Genomic DNA, 11006 nt, shown 5'->3' on the forward strand with positions numbered 1-11006 from the left:
TGGTTTATTTGGTCCAAACTGCTACTCAAATATATACATCACTGAATATCCCAAAAATCAACTGGCAAGATCATTAAATGGTCTGTATCCAGAGTGCAATCCTTCAATTCTCAGAAAGAAGCTTGGGTCTCTTTATAATGTACCTGATCTAGTTCGAGAAACAAGGCTCTAGATTTTGGTATTTTTTTGGGTTAAGTGAGACCATGTAATTTTTTCTAATTTTTTTTGGCCCAAGAGAGATGGCTACGGTGCAACATATTTGCACCGGCCGAGTGCCTTGCCCATCGGATGCTATGCTCATGTTTACTGACACATTCTGCTATGTCCGTAAAATATGCGAGTCACTTTACAGTCCGCACAATATGCCTGTCATCTCATGAATGTAACTTTTTACTGTCCTATTTTAATTGTAATTATTTAAGTATTTGATTCTTGACATTATATTTATACTATTGCTTTTTAATTGTAAAGTATTTTATTATATTATTATGTTTATATTGTGTATACAAATATTTATGTTGTTCTAAGTACTTAATTCTAGTATATTAAAGTAAGCTTTTACTTGGTAGTAATTTTTAATTATTAGTATAACTTTACTTAGTAGAATTTTTTTAATTGATATGATTATAATTTTATTGTTGTAAATTCTTAACTCTTATTATGTAATTAAGAAAAATATTTCTATTTAGTTATATTAGTAAAATAAATATTATTTATTCTTTCATAAATAAAAAGTTTTTAGATATATTATGAACAAACTTTTAAAATATTAGAGAAAATGAGAACTAAGTTTTTTTTTTTTTGATTTATTACATTTATATTTATAAATCTGACCAAACAATTTTGCACTTAATTAATTAAATTCATAATAAAATATAGTACATTTTAACATATTTAAGTTTTCTAATTATTATGATAGGAGATTTTAAGAAAATAAAATTATAAAAATTAAAATAAAATAATTTAAAATTAATAAGGATAATAAATAAATAAATAAAATTTAGTTTCATTTATATAATATAATGAAAACTTGTGTATCATTCAAATTTATTTTGTGTATTTGAATCTTGTAGCGCCCTTTGTTGATTTCTTCATGTGATATATACTACATAACATACATTAAATCTCCATAATCAATGAGTCAACGTACAAATATCTTTCACCATGACTCGTAAATATGAGAACTTCAAATGCATCAATGTAAATATGAGAACTTCACATGCAGCAACCCCAAATTTGCTTCATGATGTGGGAGTCCCTAATCGTGGGGAGACATTATCTCATCCAAGTACTTGAGAATGAATTTTATGCTTAAACATTCATTACATCTAGGTGATGTTTAGAGAGGTGTAGGACTCAAACTTCCTAGGAGATGAAGAATAGATTGGTGAGTTTGACTCAAAACTACACAGTTGAATCCCAACATTAATATCACAATTTGACTTGCTTCAAAAAATATCTTCTACTTATATATTATGTGTTACATATTCTATTTGCTTTAGAGCATATGCTTATATGTACAAATATGAAACTTCCCACATCATTGCTACTATTAGTGCCATATGAAGATGTGTAACATCCTTTCTAATTTCAAGGATGTGTGTAACAACTAGTTTTCCCAAATCTTAATTAACAACTAACATACTAAAAGAAATATAAATCTTACTTCATTTTCATAGGAAGATAAGTTAGTTTCGTTCATATGAAAGAGATTGACAGTTAAAATCAGTTAATACAAATTTCTTAACTAAGAACTTAAAACATCAATAATGAATTACTATAGAAATTAAAATTCACAAAATATACATACCATGGAATTCAAAATAAAAAATCATTGTTGGGATGCTTCTGTAACCACTTAGGTTAGTCCACAAATACCACTATAACAATACCAAATAACAACTACCATCCAATACTTCAGAATCTTCCGATACATCTTTGGCATGATTTGGTTTTTGAAACTATTGGGAATGTTATTGGTGATTTCTTATATGTGGATTCTGGCACGTTCGATATTTTCCACTCGACCTGTGCGCATTTTCTTGTTGAGTTGGATGTTTCTAAGGGCCTCCTTGAGGCGATTTGCTTTGCTGCTAGGTGTGTTGCTGGGAAGTCTAAATCGAGGCAACCACCTTCTTGGTGGTTAGGGGCCTCTTCTAAGCATTATACAGTGAAACAATCCTTGAATACTTTTGTGGATTCTGTGGCTGTGGTCTCTCCTAGCGATCATTTGGAGCTGGTGGTAGAGGAGGTGGTCTCTACCCCTGTTTCAGATGCTCTTCCTAAGTGCCAGTTGTCGTTTGATTCTCATAGGGAGATTGGTGCGGCTTCGACGCCCCTTGGGGTCCACTGTTCTATTTCCTCTGAGGCTTGGGTTGCTGAGGCTACAAAGATTGAGGATGGGTGGATAGCCGTTAAGAGTAAGAGATCTAAGCCTTCCGCTCCCCTTTTAGATATGAACCTTCGCTCGCGTAAGGGAAACTTCAAATCAAAAGGAAAATCCTTAAGTTCCCCTGTTCAGATTGGTTTTTTTGTGGTGGTAAGCGGGTTGTGGCATTGGCTCGCTGGTTACTGGTTTGGGAGGCTTGTTTGGTTGCTTTGCTTTCTAGTCTGTTTACTTCCCAAGTTCCAGTGTATTTTCTGGTTGCTTTTTTTGGATGCATCTGTTGGTTTCAGGTCCCAGTAAAACCTGGTTTAGATGTTCAGCTGGTTTCAGGTCCTTTTATAACTTGGTAGGGCTTCATGGTATATCTTTCTTTTTGATGTAAAGGGTTTCGGGGCCCCTTCAAAACATGTTTTTACCTTAATCTAAAACAACTACCATCCAATACTGCTATATCAAAATCAAATGATGATTCTCCTTAAATGCCACTAAATAAAATTAGGGCATCACATACCACTGTATCAATTTGGGCATTGATTACAATTGGATCATTTAAGGCATCAGTTACCACTGTATCAATTAGAACTTCATATACTACTAAATCATTTAGGGCTTCCGATACCACTGTATCATTTAGGGCTCTAGATACCATTGAATCAATTAGGGCTTCAAATACCACTGTATTGTTTAGGGCTTCATATACCATTGAATCATTTCTTTCCTTTTGATTGCTTAACTGTCGCAATATGACAAGATAGAAGATATGCTCATATTTATTATTCATATAAATGAAAGACAATCCATAAATCTATCTCTTGCCTCTAAGTGTAAAATAACTGTAACGATGATATAACTCAATTGATCTTTACCTTCTTGCATATACATCATAAAAGCGATAATACCTATTTCTGACAAACAATTGAATGCATAGCTAATCTTTCTCTGTTGTACGCTCGACAACTTGAGAAGAGGTGAAACATTGTTAGGGGTTTTACTACTCAACTTCAGACCTTAACTTTTCTCCACACAATCTCTAATGAGAAAGGCCCTCCCTACTCAAAATAGACAATGATCATCCTATCATCCACTGAGCATCCTGGTATCTAAACACACCATTTGACTTGACAATAGGAAGGTAAACATGTTCATGCATGAGCTATTAAATGATTCTTAAAAATGATAAACATTGTTATGTCATAACTGATACTGTTTCATGTAATTGCAGATTCCTTTCTCACCTCATCAACTGTTTCCTTGGCTACATAGTCGGGTGAGTCCAAGGTGTTCAGAATTCTCAGAACAATCGGTTCTTCCTGTTGATTCTCAACTGTTTCATAATTAACATACATTCTAGCGTATCACAATATGTGATTTGAGAGATTATATTATTTAAAGATTTTGGAATTGTTTGTTTAATTTTAATATCCATTGGCATAAGGATATATACTATGGTTACTTGGTTATCACCTGCCATGAACAAGGCTAAATTAAAAAAGCTCAACTTATAAATTCAAACAAAATATCATCATGATAAATATTGAAACTTGTTGCAATCTGCTCTATGCATAGATTCGCTGCTTAGTATGCTTATCACAACTGTGACTAGAAGATTATGTTCTTGAGACTATTTGGAAAATATCATTAGATAGTATATTTCATTCCAGACTTTAATGCATTTGGAAATACACTTCCATAAGGGTTGTATCTAATCATTATGGAAGTTTTAAGGAAAAATGATTGATAATAAGGATACTGAATAAGTAACATCTAATATTGATTCTTGAAAATAAATCTAATATGATAATTATCTAAGATGCCTAACTGGCTGGTTGGAAAATAAAATAATATGGTAATGTCATCACAAGCCCTGATATAAACTCAGAATATGCTCGAATCCCTTGCATATCCGAATTGGAAACTATTCCTTTTTTGCTATAGACGTTTCAATGCAGAGTTCTCCAAGGTCTAAGTCCTCATGACATAATTTCTATGACAGTGGGGAGCATAAATTGGAAGTCAATATAGTGAACTTCAACTCATGGGATTATGTGGGCTCGAATGTAAAAGATATTAAAGGGACAAGGAACACAATAGATATTAGAAAGCTGATGATAGAATGATAACAAAGGAATGCAATAATATGAAGATGGTTGAGATGTGTGAAATACATTCAAGGTAAGAGACTCAACGTTGAGGCCATTGAGCATAAATAATAAAATGCTGAACTTCATGCACAACTTAAGTTAAAGGAAGGCCGTGCCTTCTTGGCTTCTGTCGGTTATATAACATGTCAATTCAAATACCAAGTATTAAATCAATTTAACATGCCAAGTGCTAATTGGTTAAAAACAAGAATATTAAAATGGAAGAATAGAGTTGGAAGATTATAATTCGAATGTTATTATATCTGGTATATTATTATAATCTTATATTTATATATGTACATGTAAAATGTAAATATTAATGGGGTGACATCACTTTATTAAATTATTATAATATAATGGTGCCATCTCATTTTTATATCTATATGTATGTATATAGATATATCTATTATTATAATAATAAGGTGAAAGATCATGTTAAATCCTTTGAGGTAAGTTTTATATTTTAACCCAATTATTTATGTTTTTCAAATTATTTATTTAAATAACTCATGCGGGTCCCACAGATGTATCTTGTTTCAAGTCGCTAGGTCCTCGACCCATTTGCCCAAAGATGGTGATGCTCCTGTGCCTAATTCTTTTTTGACAATGCTTCCACCCTTTCGATGTGTTTTCTGCAAGGAAATTCTCCACAGTTAAATTATATTATCATAATAAATTATTTAATCATAAATAATCATAACGGTTAACCATCTTCTAAATTTCATGAATTCGTGATAAATGATCAACTAGCTTGTTATCTTCATTTGAAATTATAATGACTAACCATCTTACCATTTTGCAAGATTATAACAAATCAAATCGTTAATTGACTTTATGTGAACCTCAACGGCTATATTTTAAATTAGGTAAAACATTGGGATGTAACAACATGATTATCTTTACAAGTAAATATCTTTAACATTAAAAGCACTGTTAAAATAATAGTATTATATCTTATATTTTATATAATGCAAAACAATTTTTAAAATAATATTTATGCTTTTAAATGTATTTCTTTCTATAATAATAAAATTAGATAAATGCGAAAAATTAACAATTTAAGTTGTTTCGACACAAATTGATTTAGGTTTTTGGAGCAAACAGTAGACACAGACGACAAATAAGGAAAAGCAAACAAATAATTAAAGCGATCTTCCAAAGAATAACAACAACGAAATCTCAATGGATATTTAATTATCTTTGTTTGTACATGGGTAGAGGCAGGGCAGAGGAAGGAACAACAGTTGAAGGAGACTAGATTAGTTCTTCATTCGAAACCCTTCTTCTAGATAAGGCTTTCCAAGAAATACTACAAGGGCCATCCAGTCAGAACAACAAAAGATTGGCAGTAGTGCCTGCAAGGTTGCAGAGAGAATCAATTCCCTTTCTGCTCAGAAACCTCGAAATGTTGCTTGGGATTGATTAATTTGCGGAAGAAAACATAAGTTTTAACACTGACTGGATAATTTGAAGAACTGGTGCAATTTAATCCTGTGAATTCCAGATCTCATTTCGTTTCCTTGAAAGCCATTAAAATGGTGACATTGACATAGTATCTCAGGGCCGTAACCTATCTTTCAAATACAAAATCAACAAGTTAGAATCAAATTTGCAGGCTAGGATTCTGAATTGTGATCTTTGACAATCATTAATTTTCTACTATATTTACATGAGAGGAAATCAGGACTTGCGACCTTCAGCGAATCCAGATCTGTGATTTTGTATACATTTACTAAGGTCTGTAATTGGATTATTGAAACACAAATATGGCGCAGAGTGGGAAAAGGATCAGAAAGGTCAAGTGGTTCGATTTACAAAAGGGTTATGGATTTAACCCCCCTAATGATGACAACAAAGATATTTTCATTCACAAGTCATTGATTCACTATAATGAATTTAGATCTCTGGTAGAAGGAGAATTGGTTGAGTTTTCTGTTGAGCATGAATGAGGTGGAAGGACTTGAGCTCTTGATGTGCATGGGAGGCTTTCGAACCAAGCTCATCTTCCTCTTCTTTGTTATCATGGTGGAAAAATAGGTGTAAGGGATTTCAACATATCATATGGCTCTGGCTATAGTGGACGTGGTGCAAAGAAGATAAAACACGGTCTCAAGACTACCAAACCCCAGAACCAGTGGATTTTTGACATTTGTCATGGGTCACTTTAGTAGTCCACACCTTTTTTTCTAAAATTGGTGAGGAAATTAGACATTTCAACTATCAACTCCCTTCTTATGTGTCATGGCCAAATAGTGTCTCCATTATCGATCCAAATTTTTTGTCTTATCCTAATAATATTTCACTTGGAGGTAAAAAAAATCTATGGGAAATTAGCCTGCCAAAATTTGGAAGGAAAAATTGGGGTCTACACCTTCAGTAAGATCAATTGGTCCCAATTATAATCTGGATATTTCAAATGCCACACTCATAGAGGGTGGTGCCCAGCTTCTTGTGATTGAAGATGGACTTCTCGAACCACAAATCGCTTACATGCTTGACACAACAATCATTGGTAAGATTTGGCCTTCCTCCTAGCTGCAGATCTTCTTTCTTGGGCGAATTGTTATTGGTATGGTGTTATTGATTTATTCTACATTGATCATGAGTCTTTTTATTTTTATTGCTATATTTGATTCTAAGCTTGCTCGGGATAATGCTTTTTGGATTAAGAGTTGGTTTTGTAAAGGGTTGGGAATTTATACCACTGCTTGGTCTCCAAATTTTAAACCTAGTCATTCAACTTGTGATTTTATGCCATTTGATTGAGCTTCCTGCTTTACCAATGGAATATGGAGATCTACAAATTATTGAATTAATAGCAAATAAAATTGGGGTATTCATTTGACATGATCTAGTGCCTTTTGATGAACCATCTCTTTCTATAAGGTTTTGTGCCTTACTAAATTTGAATAAACCATTACATTCTTCCTTAATTATGTCATCTAAATATGGACATTGGAACCAAACAATTATTATTCAAGAAACACAAACTGTGGTTAAGGTGGCAGGTTGGTTGGGTCATTTTACTAATCAATGTTGAGATCCAAGTTGCTCTAATTTGATAGTTTGCAGTAACCATAACTTTAACCCACCAAAGTGTAGTTTTAGGACACAGTCCGTTCCTTTTGCCCCTAATGATGCATGTGTATCTCAAGCTAAATTGTCAAGTGACCCATATCATTTCTCATTTGTAAATCCAATTGTTTATCATTCATCAAAAGGTCATTGTTATACACAAAAAGATCAATCCCACGGAGACTGTTTGGGTCCTAATAACTCCCAGTGCTTGTTTTTAGGGAATTCTTTTCCTCTTTTGGCTTCTCCCAATTTAGTGTCCTTCTCCTCTGATTTTGCTAAAAACTTTATGTTGTTTTTGACCCATCTTTTCTTTGAATGGTATACTCATCGAGATAAGTCTAGATCAGTCTCTTTTCACGTTATCAACATTTTCTAAACTTGCAATTACATATCTGACTGCCAATGAAGAAGAAGTTATTTATTCCTCTTAGATGGATGCTATTGTTAATGAGCTCATTTTTAATGACCAACCCCTTTCTTTCTTATCTAGATTAGAGGCTGCATCAGTTTCCCAAGGATATTCATTGTCTTCTGAATATGCCCAAATTTTAGCAGTAGAGTGTAGTGTACCAATTCCTCCCAAATTCTTTGATGAAGATAACATGCTGCATGACCCTCATGAGGATAATGTACGCTTTAAATTGGACCTCCCTTCACCTAGGATGGAGGACTCTATGAATGTTTTAGATCTTGGCTTGGCAGTCAAAAAGTATCATGCTCAAATAGATGTTCTAGTCAGATTAGGTCCCTTTTTGCTGATCAGGGATAACTTTAAGAAACCCCTCTCGAAAAAAAAGCCTAAAATGCTTGTGAATCCAACATTTTGTGGGCAGGAAAATTTTAATGTCGAGGGCAATTTCTTTGTTCCATATAGGGAAATAAAATATTATATGTTGGCGATTTTCGTCTTGCCCCAGCAAAAATCATTTTAAATGTGGCGAATTAATATTTTTTTTGGCTGATGGATAAATAAATGATGGCTATTTTTTCTCTTGCTAAAAATGAATTAATAATGTCAGAGGTGAATTACTTGTTTTGTAGGAAAATGAATAATAATGGTCTTGGCTAATCTTCAGTGGTAAATTGAAAAATTGTTTAGTCTGAAAGCAAAATTTGCACATGTATTGGCTAGTGACTATAGTGACTGCTGAGTAGTCACTTCAAGTATCAACTTGTGTACTGTCTTAGGTGTGTTATTAATAATTTCGTAACATCGTTACATTAGTGTCACTATTACCAAGTCAGCTACCATCACTTTCATATTGTTAATAGTAAATACAATAGTTTTATTGATTGTTGATTACTTAGAGATCAACAATAGAAGATGCATCTCGGGGCCACTCGCTTGAAAAGACTTGCAGTCGCACATAATTCTTTGGAATGGAGACACGTAGAAAGGTTTGCATGCAAATCATTACTCAATGTCAAGCACTATCAACTATTCGACATTAATGCCAGTGCATTCCGCGTTTCACACACTTAAAATTAATAGGAATATGAAAAATCAAGATATGAAAGATCACAAACGCCAAAGAATTAAATGCAACTGCCATAATGGCTCTGGAAGTGCCATTAAATAGCAAGTGTCATTAAATAGCCTCTTCAATTCCTCTTTCATTATCATTTCTCATATTCTTCAGACTTCAATCTGAATTCGATTTGCAATTGTAGTTTACAGAGTTTCTTGAATCTTAGTCATGGATACCCCAATTCGCCTCAAATGCACTACAATGGCTTTACAAAAGCCCTTTCTGGGAAGGATTCCTGATGATGTCCTTGCCATGGTTTGCAAGGTAGATGCCCAGAGTCCTTTTATCCGCCATACTATATTCATGGTACTCAGCTATGAATTCTTGAGAAACGATAAGATGTACCGTGTGTCCATGGATATTACCTCTCGCTTCCTTGTGTCTCTTCTCGACCTTGGAGGCAGTCAAATAGACATGCTGATGCTTCTACGTAACATTTTTAATGAAATATTTTTAGAAGATGATGTCAAAATTTTTGTATTAGCCGAGCAGATATCGGGGCCGGGTATTGGCATCCCTTTTGCAGATGTAGCAGACAAGTTCTGGGGGGAAGACATAGGGTGCATTATACATAAGCATCCTTTCTTGCTCGGCATGAACGAACAATAATTGACTCGCCATTGGAAGTGGGTACGGCTCAGAAGGGATTTTCTGCGAAAATGGTTGTCGTTGGACGACGTTAGTGAGACTGACTTCACATGGCTGGATGAGTTCAGTGACATCGTCTTCTCCAACAAATTCCTCGTGGACGAACTTGAAGACCTTTCTGATTAAAGGCTTCAAACTCTCGGCCCCTCAGCCCGCTCATGCTTCCAGCCTCCTTGGTTCCCTGGTTCCCTGTTCCCTCAACCCTGTTTCCGAACATTGTAACTTGTTTCCTTACCTGTTGCCCTTAGGGCAAAAAAATGTTTTAAAGATATCTTTATTTTTAATTTTTTTTTTGGATTGTGCCTTGCCCTTTTTCGTAAATTACAAAATAATAAAACTAAGTTGATTTAATCAGCTATTTTGAATATCTATGCTATGAAATATGAATCAGTACTATGTACATTGTACAGTCCAAAATATTATTAATGAAAAAATAGTTTTTGGCTTCTCAAAATGTTGTTCTTGTTAGTCTACGACTTTGTAAGTTTGTTTTTGGCACCTTGATTCTCAATGCACTGTTGAAATGTTATTGTTAGTCTATGACTTTGTTAAAAATAGTTAACTGTTAATAATTAACTATTTTTGTTTAATCTGATTGGTTAAAACAAATGAAGCTTCAAAGAAAACTAAAGATTAATAGATTATAGCCTTAACAAAGTTAAATATAATTTTGATAATTTATGTGTTAAATTTTTATTTCATACTTATCTTGTTACCTATTCTTAACTTTTTTTTTCATTATGAAATCTTTTAAATGATGAAGAATAGTATATAAAGAATTATCACAATTTTTAATATATGTGAAATTTTAATAATTTATAGATATTTTAATTATATTATATTTTAATTTTGAAACTAAATAATAAATATGAATAAAAATATAGCATTTGCAATTATATTTTTAAATTGTAATTATTTTATTTATATTATTATTATTATTTCATGATATTCTGCATCAATTTAATTTTATAAAATTTAATATATCTTCATTGAATTTTTCATATCATCTTTACAATAAAAAGCTTATAGTTATGATAGAAAATAAAATCAATTTTGTAATAGACAAGAAAATATTTTATTTCTATATTAAAACTATTATAATAATTTTTTTGATTGGTAATAGGTTCTGCTCGAAATTGCGACCGTTGCATAAAAGAAGGATCGACGGCCCGAGATGAATTTTGGGCCGATTTGGGGAATGCTTTCCCATGTGCCTAGATTCAT

This window comes from Cupressus sempervirens, chromosome 8 (assembly GCF_028749045.1).
Source record: "Cupressus sempervirens isolate cs-2001-9-10 chromosome 8, ASM2874904v1, whole genome shotgun sequence".
NCBI classification, from domain to species: Eukaryota; Viridiplantae; Streptophyta; class Pinopsida; order Cupressales; family Cupressaceae; genus Cupressus; species Cupressus sempervirens.